This window comes from Erpetoichthys calabaricus, chromosome 5, assembly GCF_900747795.2.
Source record: "Erpetoichthys calabaricus chromosome 5, fErpCal1.3, whole genome shotgun sequence".
Classification (NCBI taxonomy): domain Eukaryota; kingdom Metazoa; phylum Chordata; class Cladistia; order Polypteriformes; family Polypteridae; genus Erpetoichthys; species Erpetoichthys calabaricus.
In genome coordinates, this window is record NC_041398.2 from 126,820,515 (window position 1) to 126,846,936 (window position 26,422).

The following is a 26,422-nucleotide window of genomic DNA, read 5'->3' on the forward strand; positions in this document are numbered from 1 at the left end:
AAATCCCGATGTAGCTAATCACCTATTTGAAGCAGACAAGCATTCAGTTTCTCTTGTACATACAGTAAACAACAAGTCTTCCACTTTTTAGATTTTGTCTATGTTTTCTTAATAATGTGTACTCCATCTCTTTATATTATATTCATGCCCATCCCTCTAATTTAGATAGTCCTTTGTTATTACTATGATATAGTAATTATGTGCAAGTATGTACATATAGCTCCAGCTCACTTATTTAGCTCTTGGTACTTCTAGCATAAAGACAAACAATTTTATTGTATTACTCATGTTTTGTCATATTAACTGTAAGCTAACTTATGTGAAGTTATAAACACGGAGTGTCCAAAATTCCCTGCGCCCCATCCCCCAGTTTAAACAATCCTTGAGTCACGTGTTCATATACCCCCCAATACATTGGTGCCCTCCGCCTGAAATGCATCTTGCCATAGTGGTACCAGCCCCATCTATTGCAGCGCATGTCCCAGTATCCCATAAACCTAAGGCCTTCTAACCTATACCAGCATTTGACCTCTGTGTTAAATCATCTAATTTCTTCACTCTTACCTTGCCTAGAAAGTGGCAGAAGCAGAAAGTCTAAGAAGACCACCTTGTCAGTGCTGTTCCTCAGCTTAGCCCCTTACTTTAGGTTAGGATTGTAGAAGTGGCAGCTTACCCTTACCTATGTCATTAGTGGCAGTATTTACAATGACAACTGGATCCACCTTTCTCTGCCTAGGAGCCTTTCAACCTATCTATGGAGGTCTCCTACCAGTGTACCAATGTTGTCATATTGTCATATTGTGCCACATCATCATGGCCAGGAAATAAATCATGATGTCATGAAAGATGAGATAAAACAAAATAACAATGGAAAACAGTAGGCCAAATAAACTAAAATTTCACAAAACAAAATTAGTCACCAAAAAACTGTAATTCATTGGTTCCTATCCTTCACGCAAATCCTTCTGGGATAGACCCTGTCTCCCCTGAAACCTGAACTGAACAAGAAGGTCAGAAAGAGACAGATCTCCTATAGGTATTTATTTTTGAGCCCATATTATTGTTCTGGTTTTATTCTCTTCAGCTTGAGTCCAAATATTTCTTTTCTAGACATTGGCAGATTTTATTGAGCAAACACCAGTCTGAATAATGAATAATGTAATTGTACCTGTTATTCACAGCATTGTCCACTCACAACATGACCAGTATTTTATCAAATACGTGAGCTAAATGAAACTGAAACGAACAAATGTAATTTTGTGATTTAAAAAGCACTATAGGCCTGCCTTAATATTTAAATGAAATGTAAAATTCATTCTGACAGTTTCTTTCCAAGGCAGACAAATGGTGATTTGTCAGATTGCCATTAATGATACCCTTCAGCCACTGTAGTCCTCCTGGCTCAAATCCTTCCAAACCCCCTATTTCTACACTTTTATAGTTCTTTGTCTCACTCACGTGCCAGCTTCGGGCAGTACCTTACCTCCGCTTAGCTAGTGAATGAGAGAACTACTTAACGGATTTAGATTGGGTTTTTTTCTATAATTTGCTTGAACATTCCGGTTGATTTTGTGACTTCTCTCATAGTTTGCTTACAGGAGCAATATATTCGTGCTAATCTGAGACAGAGGCTGTGGGCCGAGGGGAGGGGGAAGCCTGACGTCAGGAGTGTGGAGTCCTATTTCACTACTACACGGGCAGAGCCACAGGGGGACATCTAGTCTATTATGTATTTAAAAAATGTTTCTGTTATCCTGTTCACCTTTGAAACCATAATACCATGCTGCATATTTAATTCCAAACAAGTCAATTTACTAACATATAAGTTATTTGTGTTATCATGTTATTTGTTTAACATCCCATAGGCCCCCCTCTGACCCCACCCACTCCTCTATAAAGCTAAAAACTTTTTAGTTGGTTCACATTGTTAAAGGAATAACCTACCAAAAAATTATATTTTATCTGTTTAAATTGGCTCTCTATTCAAGTCTAATGAGTCAAGAATTTTGTTATATCCATTCACTAAAAATTTGAGAATAATGCAAAATGAGTAACAGATACAAATATTTTCATTTTTGGGTGGAGTATTCCTTTAAACTCAGCAAATAGCTTACATTCTATTCATTGAGCTATTCTATAAAGTCACTTACCATAACATGTGGTGCTGGGTTGCCAGTGTCCATTCTAAAGGTTTCAAGAAGCAGACAGGGTACATGGGCTGGCTATTTTGAGCAGCTGTTTAAAGCAAATTGTCCAGCTAGGACATTAGACATCTCTGGCTCCACGGTTTTTGAGGCTGATCCTCCAGTTACCTCTAAACCACCCAATCTCACAGAGATTGCACAGGTGGTGAACCAACTGAGGGTAAGGAACGCTTCTCCAGGCTGATGGTAAGGCTGTCCTCCTGGCACTGCAAGCAATCTTTGCTTCCATTTGGGAGACAGGCGTCATCCCAACTGACTGGAAAATGGGACTTGTTGTCCCTGTCTGGAAAGAGAATGGTGATCGTATGGATTGCACCAACTACAGGGGGCTAACACTGCTCTTGGTGCCGGGTAAGGTCCTTGCTAGGAACATCTTCAATAGCATCCATGATCACTTGTTCACCTATCAGTGACCAGAGCAGTCTGGTTTTACGCCTAAGAGGTCTACCATCAACCTCACCCTAGCAATTAGGGTTCTCATCAATCGCAAACGCAAATATCGGCAGAATTTCTTTGCAGCCTTTGTCGATTTTTGTAAAGCGTTTAATTCAGTTCTTAAAGTCTTCCTTACAAAAATAAATGTAACTGTTTTTGGTTTAGAATACTGTAAATTTATTATATTATGCTTACTAGATCATAATGGTTCAACCTTTATCCCTTCAATGCTATCCTGATTATTACAGAATACTGGACAGGCCTCCAACTTTATTGGTGCTTTAACCTATTGTATTTAAAACAGTTACTGATTACATGTAAAATCTCCTGTTGTGTCCTGCTATTTGTAAGGCTAGCCCAGTTAATATTTGGGCAATTAAAGTCACCCATGCCTATAATTTCTGCCTCTAAACCTGCCTTTTTAAAAGGTCAAAATTAAAACTGTTTAAACACACTTCTAACATGAGGCCACTCCTCAATCTCTAATGCCATCTAGTTGATTTATTTTTTTACAAGCATGATGATTTCACTTTTATATGTGCAGTGGTACCAATATATTAAACTGGGCCAATTTTAAGATGCCATGCTGTGCCCTATGAGGTGACTGTAAACTGAATAATTAGAAAAAAATAATACTTTTAGTGAACTACACATTTATCTATAGAGTACTGACACTCTTCACACCTCAGACTACCTCGAAGACTATAGTAAAGTGCAGCTATGGACACTATACAAATAAAATATTAGAAACACCGTACCAATACCTGATATGGCTTCTTTTTGCTCTCAAACAACCTCTGTTCTTCATGGCATTAATTCTAAAAGATGTTTCCTTTGCAATTCTTTTCTTGTCAACATGATTGCAACACACAATTTCTGTAGATTTGTCAGCTGTACATTCATGCTGTGAATCTCCCATTCTACCACATCCCAAAGCTGTTCTGTTGACATCTAGTGGCATCGATCGTGGACTATCTTAAAGACAGACCTCAGTATGTGTGTCTCGGGAACTGCACGTCTGACATTGTGGTCAGCAACACAGGAGCGCCACAGGGGACTGTACTTTCTCCGGTCCTGTTCAGCCTATATACATCGGACTTCCAATACAACTCGGAGTCCTGCCACGTGCAAAAGTTCGCTGACGACACTGCTATCATGGGCTGCATCAGGAGTGGGCAGGAGGAGGAGTATAGGGACCTAATCAAGGACTTTGTTAAATGGTGCGACTCACCTACACCTGAACACCAGCAAAACCAAGGAGATGATGGTGGATTTTAGGAGGCCCAGACCCCTCATGGACCCTGTGATCATCAGAGGTGACTGTGTGCAGAGGGTGCAGACCTATAAATACCTGGGAGTGCAGCTGGATGATAAATTAGACTGGACTGCCAATACTGATGCTCTGTGTAAGAAAGGACAGAGCCGGTTATACTTCCTTAGAAGGCTGGCGTCCTTCAACATCTGCAATAAGATGCTGCAGATGTTCTATCAGATGGTTGTGGCGAGCGCCCTCTTCTACGCGGTGGTGTGCTTGGGAGGCAGCATTAAGAAGAAGGACGCATCACGCCTGGACAAACTGGTGAGGAAGGCAGGCTCTATTGTTGGCATGGAGCTGGACAGCTTGACATCTGTGGCAGAGCGACAGGCGCTCAGCAGGCTCCTATCAATTATGGAGAATCCACTGCATCCACTAAACAGTGTCATCTCCAGACAGAAGAGCAGCTTCAGCGACAGACTGCTGTCACTGTCCTGCTCCACTGACAGACTGAGAAGATCGTTCCTCCCCCAAACTATGCGACTCTTCAATTCCACCCAGGGGGGTAAACGTTAACATTATTCAAAGTTATTGTCTGTTTTTACCTGCATTTTTATTACTCTTTAATTTAATATTGTTTTTTGTATCAGTATGCTGCTACTAGAGTATGTAAATTTTCCCTTGGGATTAATAAAGTATCTATCTATCTATCTATCTATCTATCTATCTATCTATCTATCTATCTATCTATCTATCTATCTATCTATCTATCTATCTATCTATCTATCTATCTATCTAGTGACTCAGAAGACCACTGAAGAACACTGAACTCTTTGTCATGTTTGTGTAACCAGTTTGAAACGACTTTTGCTTTGTGATATGGTGCATTATCACACTGAAAATTGCCATTAGAAGATGGGTAAATGGTGGCCATGAAGGGATGCACATGGCCAGCAAAAATAATAAAATAGGATGTGGCATTCAAGAGATTATTGATTGGTATTTAAAAATATTCCCCACACCATTAACCACTACCACCAGACTGAACTGTTGCTAAAAGGCAGGTTGGGTGCATGGATTCATACAGTTGGTGCCAAATTCTGATCCTAAAATCTTTGTACCCCAGCAGAAACAGAGATTTTTCAGACTAGGGTATGTATATCCAGTCTTCAGCTGTCCAGTTTTGCTGACTCTGTGCCCACTGCAGCTTCAGCTTCCAGTTCCTGGCTGACAGAAATGGAACCTGATGTGGTCTTCTGTTGCTGTAACCCATCCACCTCAAGGTTTGATGTTTTGTGCATTCTGTGATACTTTTCTGCTCACTGCAGTTTTACAGGGCATGCATTGCACTGCTGCCACATGATTGGCTGCTTGTATAATTGCCTGGTTAAAAAGGTGTACAGGTGTTCCTAATAAGTTGCTCAGTGAGCTTATACTTAAAAGCTTTACAATACATTTTCTCAAAGTTAAACATAATTGACATTTTTCCTACTCTGCATTCACAAAAATGTCCAGAGGTCTCTGTGTGAATGCCAAAAGAGGACAAGGTTGTGGAGCTTAAATTATTTAAGATATAAGATGAAGGAAAATACATTCTCCTAAAGAAGGCGTATATATGTCAAAACAAAAGATGAGTAAAACCCATTAGAAATGTGTGCCTTGGTCATTTCTTTCGGTGCATGCCATTACTTACCGTACAAAGTGCATTAAATCAATACTATCGTATGATAATTTCGGCACTTGCGCACTTTTCTCAGACAGTAGCCACGCTTCCCTGATGATTTGCATACTTCCGGTAATCTACATACGGGGCCCTGCCCACTTCGCTAAGGGCGGGATTAAAGTTGACACGACGGAACGCCAGGCGTCTGATTGGCTTTACTTTGACGTACCGTACAAAGCGATTGGTTACGCTCAGTGACATCGCGCGACCAAACAGGTTAATTTAAAAGACGATGTAAACACTGTCAGGAAGATATATCTTTTGTCCCTTTTTTCTACTGTTGAAATAAATTGGAGTAAATGATACGGCATGGCAGTCCCGGGAAGATGCGATATAAAGACCGAAGGGACGTGAGGTAAATTAAGGAGGCTTCTTATTTCATACAGCATCTAATGTTGAAAGCCGCGGTGCTACCCTGGGCGCGGCCTTGTAGTTTCTCTTTTGGGTCTGCGATATGCCGTAGTCGGCGCGGCTCGTCTGGGTGACATTAAGTGTCGAGCACCTGAGTTTTACTGGCACTATTATGAAGTGATTGTTAAACCGTTTATGTTTGTACTCATGCTTTTATATTATAAAACGTATCTTACAATGTAATAGCGACCATTGTTTTAGTTAACATTCCATTGGCTTTCAAATAGGGATTAAAGGGTTGCTGGCAATGTGAACCGTATTTGTGTATCGCTGCTAAAACGATCCGAAATTAGCTAGTAATTAGTCCGAGGGCGTACTTTTAAAAGTGGGAAACTCAGGGTGAGCTCGATGTACCATTTCGTCATATATGATATGGGTGATACAGATTAATACAGATTTGCTTTTCAGAAAACTGACTGACTCATCTTTTTTTATCAGATAATAAATGTCTTTGTCATAGCTTACGTACGCCAACTTGTGTGATTGCCTTGGTTCTTATGAGAGAAGCAATTACATTTTGATACTTAATTTTTCTAAGTGTTCAAAAAACTTCAGTTTACCATGGTGATATATTTATAGCTCTCGTCAGCAGATGTTATCTTAATTTACTTGTACATATTGAAGATACGGAAAGAGGTAAAGTTAGGGGAAGTGAATGTTAATATAAGCCATCAACGGGAACTCTGATAGCATGTTATGCTCCGAGTACCCCGATTTCTTTCCGAAAAAAGTGTGTTTTGGATTATTTGCTCAACGTATATAGTGACGTGTATGAAAAAATAAAATTGGATCCCCTTTAGCTGCTGAAGAAACGGCATGAGTTGGGAACTAAAGTTCACCGTTTCGGGTGAAAAGGAAACATGACATCGATGTTAGCTTCGTTCTCTTCTGTGGAGTTTTGTTTGTTCCCTCTCTGCTTCTTTGTGTTTTCTGTGGGGTACTTTGCTCATTGGAAAGACCTACATGTTATGCAACTTAGTAACTGTAAATTCGGCCAGCAAGTGTGATATAATTGAGGTGTTCACTGTGACAGACTGGATTCTCATCAAGGGTTGGATCCTGCCTTGAGCCCACTGTTGCCAGGGTGAACTTCAGCCTGCACGATGTGGAAGTGCATTAAAAATTAATGAGTGGCCAAAACTTTCTACCTTGCAACTCCAATGACTATTTATTTATTTTGCAAAACTGAAACTTAAATGTGCCATTGTATTTTTAAATGCTTTTTGACTTTCTTTCATTTTACCAAAAAAATAAATATGCCCAGTTTCAGAATATTTTTTTTTATAGCGAATGAGTTGCATACAAATGATGATAGGTGGGAGAATACTTAGTCATTGGTGGGCTAGTTTTTGTAGACCACCACCAAGCCATTGTTTATACAGACCAAAAGTATTGCACAGCAAGACACATTTCTGAGCCTTGGACGAACTTATTTTATGCTGATAAAATAGTCAATTGAAATATTTAGTTCTCTGTTGCTTGCATTACTGTTGGATCAAGCTGTTGTGTAGTTTTGCTTAGGGCTTATCGTGGCCCAAAAACAACACATTTTCACATTTGGTTTCCAAATCCAATTTAAAGTGTGAATTTGAGCAAGATATTTACTTCGCCCCTTACTCCAGCTGTTGAAATATAGGAACCGTGTGCTTATAATCAGGTGTTGCATATGTAGGATATATACTGTGTTAATAGCTTTCTTTCTTTTTTTTATTAAAATTGTAAAATTCATAATCGGTAATTATTGTTTTAGCATTTAATATGGGATTGGATTTAAGAAGCACACTTTTTCTTATTATTGTGAGAAGAAGATGATCCGCTGTGGCAACCCGTAACGGAAGCAGCCGAAAGAAGAAGAGAGAAAAAAAATATAGGCCTTATCATTTTTCCATAGCATACTGTATATTTGGTTCAGAAAAAGTTGGTGGAAATTATGGTGTTTCACCTGTAGAAAAAAACTTGCTTAATGCTGCATTGTATGGTCTAGAGACTATGATAAAATAATAATAGTGCTTACATTATAGATGTCACCCGGATCAGATGTTTCATATTAAAACTATGTATGTGGATGTAGGCAAAACAATTCTGTTCTACTACTGAATCCTACTAGTGTAATTCTGTAAAATCCTATATAGGGTTTATGACAATAGCAAGGTGATAATTAATGTATTCACCAAGGTTATTATAGTTTTTCCTTTTTATATTAGTTTTTATTTCTGTGTTTTTTCTGACCTTACTTGGAAATTCAGTTTAGTTTTAGTTTTCCTTCATTGTGTATATTCAGTTTTAATATAGTTTTTATTTCACAAAAACATTTCTATTTTATAGTTTTAGTTTTAGTAATTCTGGCAAGCAGCTTCTACGGAGTTTAGTTTTGTGTCACAATTGAACAGAACTGTACACTTAATGGATTTGGATATGAGTTTAATGTTAGTGGAAGCTTACTACATTACTTATACTATCTGGTTTTGTTTTTGTCTGATAAAAACGGGCATAATCAAAACCAGATACTGAATATGAACAATTTTACACAATTTTATAATTTTTAAAATACTTTCTATGTCATTTGTGCTGAACAAATGTGTGCTGACTGTTGGCACTTTTTATCTTTTTCTTTTATTGTACCATTATTATACCAACCATATTGATCTCTGATTCCATCTCAGGCACATGCAATTTATAGACAGAATTTTGCTACCTGTAGGCCTGAAAAGATATAAAAAATCAGAAAACAGATTCAGCTGTGTTCTGACAGGTGTGATCATGAAAATCATGGGGGCTTAGGAAGAACAGGACTTATAGACTTGAATCAGTGTGCAGACCCCATCTAGCTGTATTGATGAAAACAAAGAAAACATGCATTTAGTGTCAAGGTTAGGGGCAGTGAGACTTGAATAGCCAATGTATAAAAGCAGTAAACCCTTAATGAGCAGAGTGATAACATGTAATAGGTGTATGGATGGGCACAAAACCACAGAGACCGCATCTGAGATTAAGAACAATATATGCATTATCTAAACCTGTTTATCCAGAGTAGGATTGCAGGAAACCTGGAGCCTGCCCCAGCATGTTTGGATGCAAGACAGGAAAAATCCCTGGTATGCAATATGTGTGATACGGCTGATGTTAAGAACGAAAAGAATATGATATTTCAATTATCTATATTGAGAGCGAGAGAAACATTGAAAAAAGGGGGACAAATATTTTAAAAAAGAATTCTACTTGATTACTTTCACAAGATCCGGTATTTTTGAATTGTGAATATGAACTAAAAAAGATAAATGATTAAATATAGAATAAATACAAAAACACATTATTATGTTTAGTTTTTCATCATTTGGCAGACTGTCTTCGCAAACCTACCTGTAGTTCAGTAGAGACGTTGCCAACTCAGGAATTTTACGAAGATTGTATCGCTGCGCTGTTCAAACCACTTTTGCTTTAAAAACATGGTTTATCATTAACAATATGCTGATCTTGTATGAAGACCTAGTCAATCTCTCGATCAGTGTCGTTTTATTTTCAAAAACCGGAAGTGGTCTCCCCTAGACTTTCTCATATACTCAGATATGGGGATGGATATTTGAGGAGTAAACCACAAGACAATGATTATATTTTTATATTTTGTACATTAAAGAATCATCAACAACAAATCAAATCAAATTAATAATATATTGAACAATTATAAAAGTAAAGTTGAATAAATTGGACTCTGCAGCTGCATGAATAAAAAAAAATTTGAGTATGTGTTCATGTATTGTACCACTTCCAGTTGATGGCTTTGGCCCAAAAGTTAATACAGATCTACAATTTTGGTGTAACAACCACATGCCGAATTTCATCCATCAATTTCATTGCGTTATCGTGTTTACACACATACAGACAAACACAGATTATTCCAAAAAAAAATGTATTTTTGGACTCGGGGAGGTCTATAACATCAAGATTCATCAAAATCTTGAGATCAAATTTTTTTCATGATTACTATACTTTTCGTATACTTTATGTACGAGAAAGTAAAAACGATGTTTTCTTGTGTGAAGTGGCAGGTGAACTATTGTCAACAAAAAACAGTCACCTGAGAAATAAACTGAAACGTTACTCGCTCGTGATTTTTCTGTCCATATGGTAAAGAATTTGTTGATCAGCACATTTTGATTTTAGCTGTTCGAATTACATGTTGATATACAACAAGCGCAAAGAAAGGCGGCACGGAAATCGCTTTCCATTTCACACCCTTTACGCACCTGCATTCAGCTTGCTCTGTCACTGCAAATGGTGTGTGAAATATATGCAAGCGGCTTGTGGTGGATGACTTTCTGTTTTAGAGTTTTAAAGTTACAAGGTTTGAAGACTAACGGCAAGAATATTCATTCAAAAACAAAAACTAAAAATATTTTTAGTAAATTATTATTTTATTTCAGTTAGTCTTTCCAGCTACTTTAATAGTTTTGTTTAGTTTTAGTTTTTCATTTTGGTTTTGTTAATTATTTTATTTCAGTTTACGAAAATGTTTTTTTAATAATAGTTTCAGTTTTGATTTTATTTTTCGTTAACTATGATAACCTTGGTATTCACAATAATTTATATAAACATGTAAAGATTCCATGTTAATCCTTTGAGACCTAAGGCCCAAAAATATGCATGGCCATATCTTGTCCACTGTTTCATCACACAATCTGCTTTCCATTCATGCCAGGTATGAATGGTATCATACAATATAACATATGGAAATATTCAGGAAGAATTTACAAAAATATTGTTGTGTTTTCATTGGAAGAACAACCAGATTATACTGAATGAAATAATTACCACATAACCCTCCTTGATAAAATAAGTTACTATAAGACTGTTGTGTTTCTGAATAATCTTGCGCCAACTTTATGTAACAGTGAAATAAAAAGATAAAATTACATTTGCTTATAAATAACTAGCATTGCTAGTAAAAGCAAAAAATGTTAAGTAAAAGGGTATTTCCTTGTATATAAAAAGCACAGCTGATGATTATGTGCTTCGACAATAAAACATTTCATTCTAAATAAAAAGCATTGCTGAAGTGTTTCAGCTGTAAATGTGAAATTTAGGTAGCCAGCTAGTAATAATATCTGAATCTAGACTCTAAGAAAGCCTGCTCGTACTCTGGTTAGCACAACTTGGATTAACAGTACTCTCCTTGTCACTGTGTGAATCATCTGTAGTGCTTCCACTGTTTAAAAATGTTTTTCAGCATTATTTTCTTTGAAATTGCAAAACTGAAAATAGTTACGCATAGATTCTACATGCCACAAACAAGAACCCGCTGTCAGAAAACAATAAACACCATCAATTGTCCTCTCATTGGCAAAGACCAACATCTGTCTACATATGATATTAACATGCAGATTTCAAATGGAAGCAAACAACACATGGAGAAATGATTTGTATCTTTCAAAAGATTTGCTTTAATTTGTAATTTGAAATGTCTTGATATGTGAAATTTAAACTTTAATGAATAAAAGCCTAAAAAGGTATACTGTTTGCATATCTGTTCTTATACATTCAAATCTGTAATCAATAACAGGCAATGACCCTTCAATATCATCAATTTAATTACTCTTTATAACCTGTTCAGCCAATCTGTGGTGTAGCGGGTCCATAGCTCACCTCAAAAAGGCCACTTTTTAAATAATCGCTGCACTAGCAGCTTAGAGAGGGGGCGTGGTATGTGTGGCCGGAGCGGTTACCGGGTGATGCGTGATGCAGACGGTCCTCACTTAAGTGCACAGGTGAGGAGTTATCCGCATCTGTAATTGGTGCCGGGAGCTGCTAATTGCCACATCTGATCCAAGTCACCGTAATAAATAGAAGCGCGAGATGGCTAAAAGGGAACAGAGAAGAAAAAGGAAGAGAGTGAGAAAGAACGGGAGGTTAAGGAAGAAGTAGAAGGTGGCAGGAAGTGGAGAGCCGATGTGAGCGAGCGAAAGCAGGCTCGCTTGAGCAAAGGCAGGCAGCTGGTAGGAGAGCCCTGGAGGAGTTTGGCCAACTCTCGGAGGGGGCAGGTTGAAGCGGTCGCTTCAACTGAGCAGTTGGGAGGAGTTGGAGTGACTGGAAGCTGAGACGACTGGTCGCTGAAAGGAGAGGAGTCGTGGTGGCTTTGGGCGTGTTGAGCCCCAGCGTGAGCACCCTGGCTGCTGTGGAAGGAACCCAAGTCTTGGTCCGGCTGGAACCTGACGTAGCCGGGGATCGGAGGGCTACCAGACCAGTATTGAAGGAGCTGCATTTTTGCTGGTACGGCGACTCGCCTGTTGTGGGGCCTGGAAGGGAGAAGCAGGGAAGTTGCCGGGTTAAAGAAGTATGCACCTGCTTTTTAAAAAGATGGCTTCCAGCCGTTATTTTAACCTCGTTGTTTTTAAAGGATTTCTTCATTGTGTTTTTAACCTTCATTAGTTCACTTGTTTTATCGGATTATTTATTTAATGATTTAGTGCAGTGCTTCAAAAATATCTATTTGAACTTTGTTTTTGGTTTGTTGATTTTAAAAAAAAGCACTCTGCACTTTTTGCACCATCCCCTTGCTTTATTGTTGTGCTTCACTGTCCAGCTCATCGGTGACATTACCGATGGTGTAGGGTTCAAGAGCTCCCAGAAGACGGATGGGAGCATGGAGCGAACCCGCATCGTTACACAGTCATGTGTCAGTTCTCCCTTTTTTTTTTTTTTTTTTTTCTTCTTACTGCGTAAAATGTTCACAGATCTCTGTGTGATGCAGAATAAAGCTGATGTCACATTACACAACACCTTGTCGGAGGATATGTCAACCTTAATGACATGTAGTTGATAATCTCTTCATTGCTGGGCATGTCACATTACATGTCTGTATGACAATTGCAGCTTCATACTTCCAAAGAATAGTGCACTCTCCCTTTCTTCTGACAGCCAGTAATGTGCTGCCTAAAGATAAAGTGAGTTCAGCTGTAATTCCTATGCCGCCCCCCCCCCCTTTCTTATTTTTTCCCTGTTTGTCATGGTATGTAAACCCCGACACATCAGACAAATGAGCCCCTTTTCTGTTTGCAAGGTCCAAAAGACCCATGTCCTTTTATTCCTTATCACTGCATTATATGCATTTTACCTTTGGTTTAGCACTCATTGGTTGTCTGCTTTCATGCACACTCAGTCTTACCCTTACAACTCCAGACAGAATCAAACCTGTTTGATTTAGTTAAGATGAGTCGCTGACTAGTTGGAGTGAGTCACTGGATACGTCAGACTATGCGACTGATAGAGCATGCTGCAACTGCCTCCGGCTTGTTAAGATTATGATGAAGTCTGCAACTGGAGAAGTCATGAAGTGTAAGATCTCCTTAAATTACAGTGCCAAATGCACACCTTCCCTTCTGCCATTACAGTTGGCATCTGGGTAATTCGAAAATTTGCATCAGTCAGCCTTCCAAACACCATGTGCCTTGCCATGTGGAGATAAGGAAGTTGCACACCAATCCCCTACTTCAGGTCAAAAAGAATCCGCAGAACACATTTCAAAAGAAAACAGTAGCTTTTATCATTGAAAATTCACACTGTTCAATCAAAAATATTAATGGACTATTTCAGAAAGTGCTGTTATGACCTGGCAACCTAAAAAAGCTATGTAAAACTTCATAGAAGTACACAGTTTAAATAATGGTCAAATAATTAGATTAGCACACGGTAAATCAAGCAACAGTTCTTTTTCTGTTACTTAAGCTTCAAATACTACAGGTAAAAGAAAATTGATGTGTTTATAAAGAGCATTTAGAGGGTATTCAATACATGCGCTTATTTTTGTTTGTTTATATTTAAAACTCAAAAGTTATTTCAAATCCAGTTTATTTGTAAAATAACATTTTCATAAAAATGCCATTCTTTTAGTTCATTTGCTGTTGATTTTTTATTTATTTATTTTTTTTAACTTCAGGGGCCTCATGCATAACGCCGTGCGTAGAACTCACACTATAACATGGCGTAAGCACAAAAGCGGGAGTGTGCGTACGCACAGAAAAATCCAGATGCAGGAATCTGTACGTACGCAAACTTTCACATTCTTCCACTACATAAATCCCGATCAGCATGAAAAGTAACGCACGTGCACGCGCCTTCTGTCCCGCCCCAACTCCTCCCAGAATTACGCCTCTTTGAATATGCAAATCAATATAAATAGCCTTCTGAGAAAAGACAATGGGAAAAGCACGGGGGAAAATATAAGAATTTCAGCGAATACCAAGTGGAGGCAAAGGAAAAACATACTATTTGTTGGTTTAAACAGTGGCATAATCAACAAAAGGAAGTTGATCGAGTGACAGAGTGTCGGAGAAACTCGAAAGCTCAAGTTCACAAAGTCGCACAGTGCCCGAAATTAAAATGAAATCACATATCAAAGTCACCGTGAAAAGGCAAGTCGTAGCCCACCGTCTGAGTGTCGTATGAAAGCTTATTAGGGTACAGACAAAAAAATAGGCACACAGTGGGGAAAAAAGCACGAAATGTCAACTTTAATCTCGAAATTTCCACTTTAATCACGTCGTTTATTTTGCCATTAAAGTAGAACATCATAAACTTCATTTTAAAATCGTTTAATTTACTAGTTTCTCAAATCCCATTGTAACTAAAGTAGGACGTTAAATGCTTTGTTCTGTATTTGATCTTCTTTGTGCTCTGTGTGTGAATCACTGCCTGCTTCTTAAACGGGCTTTCTCTTTCTCCAACATGACACATAATCCATTACATTCGTGATATTACAGCTCTCTGAATAATTAAAATACTGGATGTATACGTGATATCTTTTTCATGATGATAGGAATGAAAGCATGTTATTAAACATGGGAACACGGTGGCGCAGTGCTTGTTCATATCTCACACAAGAGGCTTGCTGCGCCATGCGCGATCTTCGATGAAATAATTTATCACAGCAGTACTGTCTCTTTCAAACATACTAACCTCCAATTCCTGTCCTTACTTTTCTTTCTCCAAATACCCAATCGCCACACAATCAGCTGTGTAATAGACGTGAAGCCATTTGTAAGCTTAGAACGCCGATTCTTCAAAACTTTTAAGGAACATTGAAATATCTTCGTAGTACATGTTTAAGTATTCTATCCGTCTATTATTCCAGTGTCGCGTCAGCGCAAGAATACAATGCAATGCAGGAACAATCCCTGAACTAGCTAGCGCTGCGGCACCGTGTCCTCACGTTTAATTATTAACAATACAGATTATTTAAATAAAGTTAAAGTTTTTTCTGTATAATATAATCAACATATTTTGCTGCATTTCATCTTAAAAATGAATACCGTCATCATATATAAATACGCGCTTTATAAAGTGGCGCAGGTTATGCAATATTATAACTGTAGTGCAAGTTTACAGTGAGGTAATTGTACTTATAAGTAAACAGTTCTACAAGGAGCATGTGATGGACTGATTGAGTGCGTTTATAGTTCTTGGGATGAAACCTTTTCTAAACCGCGAAGTCCGTACTGGGAAGTCTCTAAAGTGTTTTGCCGTGGCTCAGGCAGCGTCTGCTTCATGCTGTATACCGATATTTCTCTTTACGATCAGCTGCTGCTGCGATTCCCCACTCAGATACAGTGATATAAATACTCTGAGTGGTGCAGTGAGAGTAATATGGAAAAAGATGATGTGCTGTGGCAACCCTTAACGGGAGCAGCTGAAAGAAGAAGAAGATGCAGTGAGAGTTACAACGCTAAAGCAGTTATGGTATTTGGAATACTGTGGCTATTCTCTGGACCATTATATTACTGCAGGTTAATTACAATCAGATGCATTACACTAATAAACAATATGCAGTTAGTTTCAGTGTATTTATAAAGCCGCATCAGGAATGTGGAGCTAAGAAAGAAAGGGTGACCACGCAGGAACAGTAGCACTGCTTTGACGCTGGGTGCCGCCAGTCTGCAAAACCGAGCGGAGAAATTGCGTACGCCAAGGTATGAGTTACTGTGGAAATGTGTGTGGCTTTACGCCAAGTTTAGATTTTATACATCGCGATTTGAGCGTGGACATGTTCGTACGCAACATGAGGCCCCAGATGTCAACAAAATATGTAATTTGGATAGGGTGTCCCACTTTTGCATGGAACTGTATATGATCTATTACTTTATTTTTTCTTAAAGCACTATAGTGTGTTCTAAAGAAATTATTTAATTCTTTTTTAGAAACAATGTGGTTGGCACAGGTCACCAGAACTGTGATAATCTGTGAAAACTGACCATAGATCCTCTTTCTTTTCCTTCTTCTTTCTTTTTCCTCCAGGAATGATGTTAACTGGAGTTGTTGTTTTCCCTTTCTCTAATTTCTGATAGCCATGTCTCAGTTAATAATGTTAATGGAGTACTATTATCATAATTAATGTATATGTTAATCAGATTTAATTTTTTTTTCATGTCCTCTGTGTTTTGATTTGTTTGCTCACATATAGTATGTAAATGCTGCACAGCTTAATTATTTTTGTTACTGCTTTTAGTTGTGCAAGAGCCCTGAGTACATGATATATAAAATTAATTTAACTTGAATTCAAAGTTAATTGAACTGTACATTGTTGAAAATAATACATCAGTGCAAGTGATCTTAAATTGAGCAACTCTTCGCTTCTAACATGAAAATAATGTGAAGCATGCTAGCCAGTAAATACTGGACATGTAACAACTTGTTCAACAGTTCATCATTGTCTCAAGTGGTTTCCTCTAACACTGTATGTGATTATGAAAAGCCTGAATTTTCAGGAATTTTTCAGGATCATAGGGAGTGCACAATTTATTCCACAAAAAGTTTGCCTGGAAGCAGTCCTAAATAAAATGTCTCTCCGTTACAGAGCATGGTCCCACAAATGCCCCCACTCAAGTGCACTCTGACAGTGTTAAAATGCCATTTAGCTTCTCTTACAAGTCTTTGCGATATTGAAGGAAACTGGGGTCAATGGAAGAAATTAATGCACTGGGAGAATGAAGTGCCATGCATAGAGATATACAAGGCTTATTTCTGAAAGGAGCATGAGTAAAAAGTCCCTTCAAAGATTTGTTTTCTGTTCTTAAAATTTATTATGCAATTGTATTTTAGGAAAAATTCTAATAAAGAGAAATGTGCAGTTTGTTGGCTATTTTATTTGAAATGCAGCGCATATATGTAGTTGCTTGTTATTTCTCTGAGCGTCAAAGTGAACAAGTGTTTGACATACATTTGTATCAGCAGCAAGAGTAATATCTTAATGTAGCTTATGTAAATGTTTATTTTTTTCAAATAAAGATGTTGAAAAATATGAATGCTTATTTGGCAGCCATCAGAAATATGCAGCTTTCAGTCAGGGAAGTTGAACCCACTGCATGCATCCTGTGAGAGAGGAGGAGGTGGCAGGAGAAAAGGTTTATTCTTAAGATTAACCTGTTTATTTTTTGCTGCACTTTCAAGCTTACTTCAGTTGAATCTGTCAGTAAAGAATCTTTTAATTAGTATTATTATTTTTTTTTTCTTCTTCATCTTCCCCCACTTCTATATGGTGTCAATGTGCTTTATCAACCTTTTCCATACAGTTTGGTTCCTGCACTTCTTTCTAAGTCAAAACCTTTTCCTTCCGATCTTGTTTTACTTTATCTGTCCACTTTGGCTTCTCATATTTTCTTTTCCCCTCTACTACCATTCCCATCACTCTTTTGACCACATATTCATGGTCTGTCGTCCTCTATACCACTTCAACCTAAGTTCCAGTACTTCCTTAGATATCTCTCAAGTTTTTGTTGTAGCTCTAAGTCATTTTCTAACCCGTTTGGTGCTGAACAGGGTTGCAGGGGTCTGCTGGAGCCTATACCAACTTGCATAGGGCACAAGGCAATTGGAGGGTGAACACACACATATACACATAAACCCAACCACACACTAGGGCCAATTTTCCAAACCTGTGTCTGATTTCTTATTCTGTCCTTTTTTGTATCTACACAGATCATTTCAGCATTCTCATTTCTACCACTTCTAACTTCTTGTCATGCTCTCCCTTTTCTGCCCATGTCTCACCTCCATACATCTTTGCTGGTCTTACTACTGTCTTAAAAACCTTACCTTTAACTTTAGCCTTAATTCTTTGATTGCACAGTATTCTTGATACATTGTTCATATTGTACCATCCACACTGAACTCTATGGGTTATCTCGGCATCTAATATTCTGCAAATCCTAGATATTTACATTTATCCACTCTTTTTTCCATTCTCCCTACTTTCTTTCCACATCTTCTGTCCTGGTTTTACACAACAGTGTCATCAGCACAATGTGCAAGATTGGTCCTTTAATCCCATTACTAAAAACACACCTCTTAATTAAATGAAAGTAAAACTTTCATAAATCATCATATGTAACAGTGGAAATATTACCAAATTAATAGCAAAACATATGCTGTAGATGGCAGCAATAGATCAATAATGTGCTTTATTGAATCACGTGGAAGGAGGAGCACTTTGTCTTGTTTGAAATACTCCTCTGTAACTTAACATTGTCCTTCAACATTAACCTAGATAAATATAACATACCAATGTCGAACGTAAAGTAGGAAAATTCACAAAGGTTATGTGTTGCATATACAATATAGCAGTAAGATTTACACATTGCTTTTAAACATAAACGGTAGCCAATGTTACATTCACACCTTGATCAACCAAATAACTTTAATTTGAAAGCATGTTTAAATACGTGAGTTTTTAAAGATACTTTAAAAGTAGATAGAGGGTCAGTAAACGTTACTTATGCAGGAATACAATTCCAGTGCTGTGGAATGCTCTGCTACCCATGGAGTAAGTGGGTATAAGTGGAACTGCAAGAAAGCTAGGAGAGGATTTTAGTTGCTGTCCAGGTGTGTAAATGATGTACAAATTGAGAAATGTATAGAGGGACAGAATTGTTTGGAGCATTTTGTATAATCTCCTGAATCTTAAAAAGGATGTGATATTTAATAAGAAGGCAATGCAGATGGATCTACACATAAAAACTCTTCCTTTGTTAGGACAGTTAGAAGCTAAACAAGTTAACTAGTATTGAAATTATTAGAGCAATGCAGTGACCTAGCTGAAGGTGATGAATTTAATAACATGGTGGTCATAGACAATCTCTGCTTCTTACCTAGAGAAAAACCCAACCTTTTAATATTCTGTGCTCTAAAGGTGAGACTAAAATCAAACAGTACCCACATTTCTGCTAGCAAACTCAGGACTGGCAACTTCCCTTTTTGAAGAGAAATCTCTTGGAACAACTAGGCAAGCTCTGTCTTGCCGCAGTTTAGCTTTAAATAGCTCTAATGTGTCCAGACAATGATTATGTTTAGGCATTGTGTTATTTGCCAAGCAGCAAATGCACCATCCTCATTAGGTTTCACAGTTTTCTCTGTTTCTCCAACATAAAAATGATTCTGTAGACTAAAGCAGACATTTGTTGGTCCAGGGGGTAGCAAATATGTAGTGCCCTTCATAATGCTTGGGACAAAGACATATTTTTCCTTAATTTTTACCTCTCTTCTATACAGTATAAAATTACAAATCAAATAATTGACATGATTAAACTTCACATTGCTGACTTTCATTTGAGTATTTACATATGTTTTGTTCACACCATGTAGAAATGACAACACCTTTTCTACATGGTCCCTGCATTTCAGGGCACCATAATGTTTAGGACATAGCAATGGCAGGTATATTAAAGCAGTCATAATTATTACTTTGTTGCATATACATTGCAATGCAATGACTGCCTAACACTAGAATTACCAAAGCTTATGAAAAAAACGTTTAAATCCGGCCCACCTTAAATCCTTTCGCACCTCTCTGTCAGTATCTTTTGTCCTGTAAATGTGCCGATAAAGACCAGCAGCAGGCAGTCTTCTATTCATTCCCCCACTGCCGCAGAACGTGCACAAAGTTCTCCCAGCTCATGCCTTGATTAAAGTAGGTCATTTATAATAGCAATTCACAAGGAGAATTCATAAGCAATTTCAGAATTACAGTTAGTGCTGGGAGGTATACCAGTTCATACCGAAAACCGTTTATTATTTTTGTTATGATATGGATTTTTCTTATACCGCAATACTGGTTTAAATAGCCTAAACAATGTTCGGAATGTGGTGCAGTGGGAAACTGTTTAAGGGGGGACTTTTTTCACTGCTACAACCGCTAAACACGCATGCAACGGAGTACATGCGTTAGTGGAGGTATTGAGCGGTGAAAATTGACAGAGAACATTCTGAAACCGAAGCTGTAGCAGACGATAAAGTTGAAAATGATGACACAGAAGAACTTTTGCCGAAAAAAGGAGCCGTGTCTGTTGTGTGGAGATTTTGGTTTTAAAAGGTCGGATGTGGACCAAACAACTATTTACTGCAAATGCTGTTGAGCTAAAGTTGTTGATGGAGGTGGTAACACGAGCAATTTGCTGCACCACCTTAGCCGCAAACATGCTTTGGAGTACCATGAATGTATGGAACTATTTTGGCACCCTCCACGCCCTCAGGTAAAACTGAAAAAGCTAGAGGACACTCGAGTCAGACGTCACTTGTAGACGCATTTGCTAGAGGACTGCCTACGACAAAAGCAAGCGGTGGATTGAGATAACCAACACCATTACAATCCATATAGCTAACGTGTCAGTGGACAGAGATTGTTAACATTAACACAAATTGTACTTGGTTTACAAAAAATACTTACTTACTCTTTATTCCTTTTTTAAGACATGTTCAGCGCAGTACAACTTTTGACAAGCACCTCTGAATATTTTACTAAATCTAAATGCCTCTTTGGATGGTTGAAAATATGTTGTCAAAATTATTGTTTTAAGTTGTTTGCAAAATGTTTGTTCAATAAAATGGTTCTATATTTTGACTGCAACTGTCATGCAGTGTGATTCCTTCTCTTCATTAGTGCCACCCCCTTGAAAACTATCACTTTATGGGACCATGCAAACCTTTATTAATACTTGTGTGCACATTAAAATGTTTTATTGTACAATGTACAATTCTCATGACAGTGGAATAGGTTAGTCTTTGCCAATTTTTGCAGTTGAAAATGTGGTTAACATCCAGTCATACATGGGGGAAAAAAACACCGTCCAATACCGTGAAACCAGTATAGTCATACTGCCCAGCACTACTTCAACACCAATTATCTTTCAGTGATTCCCAATTGGGTTCAGATCAGGACTCTGGGCTGCCCATTTTATCACTTTGATATTCCCTAAATCCCTGAAAATGTGGTTAACATCCACTCATGCATGGGGAAAAAAATACCGTTGAATACCGTGAAACTGGTATAAATTTGAAAAATACAGTGATATAGAATTTTGGTCATACCATCCAGCCCTAATTATAGTATTTGAGGGTTCCTCTAGATCAGTGTTTCCCAAACTCGGTCCTGGTGAACCCCTGTGGCTGCAGGTTTTTGTTCCAACCGGATTCCTAATCATTGACAACACCTGATAGCACTGATCTCATTTAATTAGCTGTTTTTTTTTTTTCTTTTATTCGACATTCAAAAAAGAACAGCAGCATGGTTTTTACATTTACAGTATAAGACATATTTCTGCTTTTGCTATAGATTTAAATGCTTAACTCTCTTTTGTTGATTTCATTATACTTTGCCCTTTCTCTGTGCAGTTTTTCCCTCTTCATTTTATCTTAATAATGACAATTTAAAACAAGCAGATCAGACACCCAGGCAAACAACACTGAATAATCAAAAGCTGCAACTACTTTAGAGTCAGACCCACTAATTAGTAAATAATGGATCAATTAAACAATTAGAACACCTAGAAAAGTAGAATGAAAATCAAGATGAAAATACTGTTAAAAAGAAAAAAAATACATTATTCCTATATAACTGCTTGGTACATTTTAATATATATATATATATATATATATATATATATATATATATATATATATATATATATATTTTTTAGCAAACTTAGTTTTCTAATTTCTATGTTGTTCCTTAAACACAGAACTTGGGAAATATCAGTTCACTTAATTAGCCCAGGAGTTCAATTAAAAACAGAAGCTGGTTGGAACAAAAACCTGCAGCCACAGGGGTTCACCAGGACCGAGTTTGGGGAAACACTGCTCTAGATGCCTCTTTCTCTTTCACGATTTGGCTCAAAAACATTTCGGCACATCATCCTCTCATAACGCATAAGTTTCAGGTTTGGTATTTTTATGTCCAGCTGTTTTAGCGCTAGCCTCTACTCAAGAAACTGTGATACACACACACACTCATCATCGAGATATCTATATTTTCTGTATCAGAGGACCCTAAAACATTGAGATCCGTTGATAACCAGAGATCGAAAATTTTGACTAATCTAAGGTTATGAAAGCTTATTGTCTGTGGGGGAGGGTGCAAAACAAAAATTGTTAATGTTTATCAAATGAAAGTGATTTTACGTCCCAGAGTCCTGTTATGTTAACTGTTAACTCTAAAATATCCCTGTTTGAGTGAGTCTGGCGCTATGCGTGAGTGTGCCCTGTCCTGGTTTGGCTCTTACCTGGTGCCCAATTTTGTTGGAATTGACTCCAACCCCTTGCGGGCATAAACTAAGCTAATTAAGTTCAAAGATAGATTAATGGATGAAAATGAATGAGATACATATAAAATAAAAATTTGAATGTACAAAATGTCACTTGTAACAATCTTTTAACTATTGTTCATTGTCATTATTTTTTTATGACCACCTTTGTTCAAAGTAAGTTACAAAAAGATGTTTGTCAGGGAAACTTCAAAGTTAAAAATGCAGAACAAAAGGTGAAGTATATGAATTGGATTCAATAGTTAGTTCCATAGCTAAATGAAAACTAACAAAAAAACAACAATATACAACTGGTGGACAATAGGTAGGGTGTGCAAAAGCCTACTTGATTATCAGTGTTTCTAGTGAGAACAAAGGAATAATTTACGTGATTAACCTTTACAGTTGAAACTAAAATGTAATATAGGTGACCTAATATTTATTTTTCTCTTTAATGATCATTGTTTTAGAGACTGCATATTCAGTCCACTAAGAAGCAGACTCCATCAGAAAGGACAGTTTCACTGAATTAACCAAGATAAGCATTGCTGACACGGAAAATGTTCTTTAAGTCTGTTTAACATGGAGATTTCTTATGGTAACAAAGAAAATTAGAAATATGATGGTTAGTTTAAAATTTCTTTAAAGAGAACAGGGGGTATTCACGAAATGCACTTATCAATTAAGCCTTGCTTAAATCGAGACACTGGGTTTAGGTTCCACCAAAGAGGATCAGAGCAAGTCACATTTGGTAACCAAGGCAACAAAGCACCCTGTATCAGGTTAAAGATAAAACCTAGCATAGTTTTGTGAATTTAAAGTTCAAGAAATTCCCTTTTGATGGGAAACAAAACCCTTACAGATAGGAGCCCTTTTTATTTATTTATTTATTTATTTTTGGCAACGGAAATGTTACAGAATTAATCTTTCATGTTTGTTACAACATGATAAAACATTATAACCTAAACTGTTCATTGTAAATAAACAACATTTAAATTATATCATTCATTACCACCTTTATGCCAGTGTGAGGATTTTGTGGCATATTTAATCAGTAATGCACAAACCGCCATATTTTAGTTGTTTGTTTGTTTATGTTGCAATAAACCCACAAGTCAGTCAAAATCAATAATGGCATTTTTTTCATACCCAGGGGTGTGCTTTTTCAAATAAATCATAAGCTTCCATGTTGTCTGCTCTCTTTCATTAGTAAAATGTGTTTTGCACACGTATGTGTCGAAGCAAGCAGCACATCACAGCTGAGTGAACCTGCTTTTATCAAAGATCACACCTATGTTGTGCCACATACAGTGAAAGACTCATTGCCATTGGATAACTGAGTTTCAGACCATTTCAGTGATGTACTGCTTGTCACAGTTGTGTGTAAAAGACAAGAAATGTATTGCTTATGCGACAGGTAAAATTTTTGCAATTTTACACATTGTTACACACAATCTTTTATGAGAGAGCATGTTGATAGTTTGGTTGATGTGCAGTAAGACTAAGTTTGTACTAGCGACATGTCTTCATCAAATAAAAAAAAGAAAACATACAACAGAGGAAGTACTAGAGAAGTTATGGAATACTAGTGATACGGAATATGAATAACCTGAATGACAGTTTTGACTCTATGGAGATTGACATGTTTGCTAAAGGACTTGATGCTATACTTGATTTAAAAGTACTGCTTAGTATAACTTTTGAAGCGTTGTTTCATTCACATTTACAGTTCAAACTTCGTGGGTTAAATGACCATATCTGGATGCTGTCTACTGCACATTCTCCTTATGGTAGTTTTCTGAGCAGTGCGATTCTCAGCAGAGACCTGAAAGTAGCTGTTCACAAACAGTCCCCAGCGAAAGATGTTTCAGCCAAGTACTGAGTAAAGGGTCTGAATGCTTGGGTCAGTGTGATTATTTGTGTTTTTTTTTTTTTTTTGTTTTTTTTTTTTTGTTTTTTTAAATGAGTTTGCAAAAGTTTCTAAAATGCTGTTTCATTAGGATTGAGTGTTGCTTGATGTGGTTAAGAAATTACTTTAAATGCTTTCAGCACAAGGCTACAACATAGAGAAAAGTGTGAAAATGTGAGAAAAGCTAAGATGTCTGAATACTTTTTACATCCACTGTACAGTATTTATTTATAAGATGGTAAACTATGGCTTAATATTGTTAATAATGACAATTTTGTATTTATTTTTTACAGTAACATGTTTCATGTTAGCTCTGATGAAGACCAGTGAAAAAGGTGCTAATTTCTCCAGTATCTTTCAGGTATGGCTAATCTGTGCTCTTTCTATCATGTACATTTTAAGTTGCTGAAACACAAGTATTTTAGCTGTCTATCAGGTTTAACATTCCATGGTTTGTTCCATATCTTGACATGCAAAGAGTAGTTTAGGGAACATTTATGTGTGCCTGAAATTGAAAAATAATTTGGGAAATTGGGGAAACAAATTCAAAGCTCATACCATTTTAGTTTTTGTAAATGAGCTGACTTCATTGACACAAGAATGCATTGCTATTTTGCTTGTTTTTCACAAATCTGAAGTACATTATTAACATAAAAATTAAAAACTTAACACACTGGTCACAAGTAATGAAAAGTGTGCAGTACACTTTAGTCTTTAAAGATATGTTGCCTGGATACTAACTCTTGTATCAAATTTAGGCAGGCAGGGTGTCTCGCCTTTAAAGATTCTGCTCCAATAGCTTCTTTAAGAGAAGTACAAAGCATAACGTCAGACAGGGCTTTAGGATATTCAGCCTGATAACAAGTGAAGAAAACCTGATTTATGATGATCCCAGATTTGATGTATTGTGGGGATGGTGGTTAGTTGGCAAGTCAAATAAAGAAAAGGTAGTGAGTACGAGGTGAGAAGGAGAGTGTATAAGGTTTTTGACTTGGAATAAAGGGATTATTGCCAGCTGTCAGAATAAGGTGGTGGAAGTGCTGAACAGCAGAAGAGTAAAAGTGTGCTCTGTACAGGACATGGGAAGGAAAGGTAAAGGAGTGAGAATGCTTACTAGAAAGCACACTTTTTTTGGCAGCAATGGAAATGTTGTGATTGGTGTACTTACCAGCATTGGTAGCAAAATAAGGTTTCTCAGTCTTCAGGTATGAATTTTAAGTAGGAAGCCTTGGGAATGTCTGGTGTAACAAATGGAAGAAGTCTGAGGTTGTACTAATGGGAGCCACAGAAAGACAAGGTGATGTGGTAGTGGAGTGCTGATGTATAGAAGGCAGTTATTTAGGAGGGGAGATGCTTGGTGTAAGGAGTGGCCTAAAATGAAGAGAGAAGGCTATATATAATGGAATGCAGGTGAAATGCTAGACGAATAGTTATAAAAGAACAAAAAGCTTAGTGGTGAATGTTTACAGGTGAACTCCATAATCATGAAGAAAAGAGGAATGTATTAAGGATTCGAATTAAGGATGGCGAAACAAAGATAAACTATTTTGCTGTAGGTGTGGTTTAAAGAATGTTGAAATGAACATTGTTGATGATGGTAATGGGTGTAAGTATACTTGAAAGAAGTACATGGAGAAGTTGCTGAATTAGGAGATCTAATGTGATAATGATGTTCTTTTATGAAAATATACGATCTGCTGCCTAGCAGCAAGTGTGCAAGAGAGGGTTCATAATTGATGACCTAGTAAGTGTAAATTTATATGTAGGTAATGTAGTTATTTTGCATGCATGAAATATTTGCTGCTTGAGTGACATGCTGAGTTCAGATGGAGGTGTAGGCAATGGGAAAAGGGAGAATGCAAGAAACTCTGGGTGACTCTGTCCTCCAGTCTGTCTTTAAAAGGAGCCTTTCTGGCAGGGAAAGTG

The 26,422-nt window shown here is 37.3% G+C and overlaps 1 protein-coding gene across 10 annotated transcripts in view; it reads left to right on the plus strand.

Annotated features, from left to right (window-relative positions):
- Nucleotides 1-5,810: 5,810 nt before the first annotated feature.
- Nucleotides 5,811-26,422, plus strand: part of kiaa1109 (KIAA1109 ortholog) — a 371,922-nt gene continuing 351,310 nt past the window's right edge. For all 10 annotated transcript variants that reach the window (XM_051928377.1, XM_051928381.1, XM_051928382.1 and 7 more), the window contains exons 1-2: nt 5,811-5,972; nt 24,790-24,857. The gene's annotated coding sequence lies outside the window, so the exon portion shown is untranslated. The remainder of the gene's footprint in view (nt 5,973-24,789; nt 24,858-26,422) is intronic.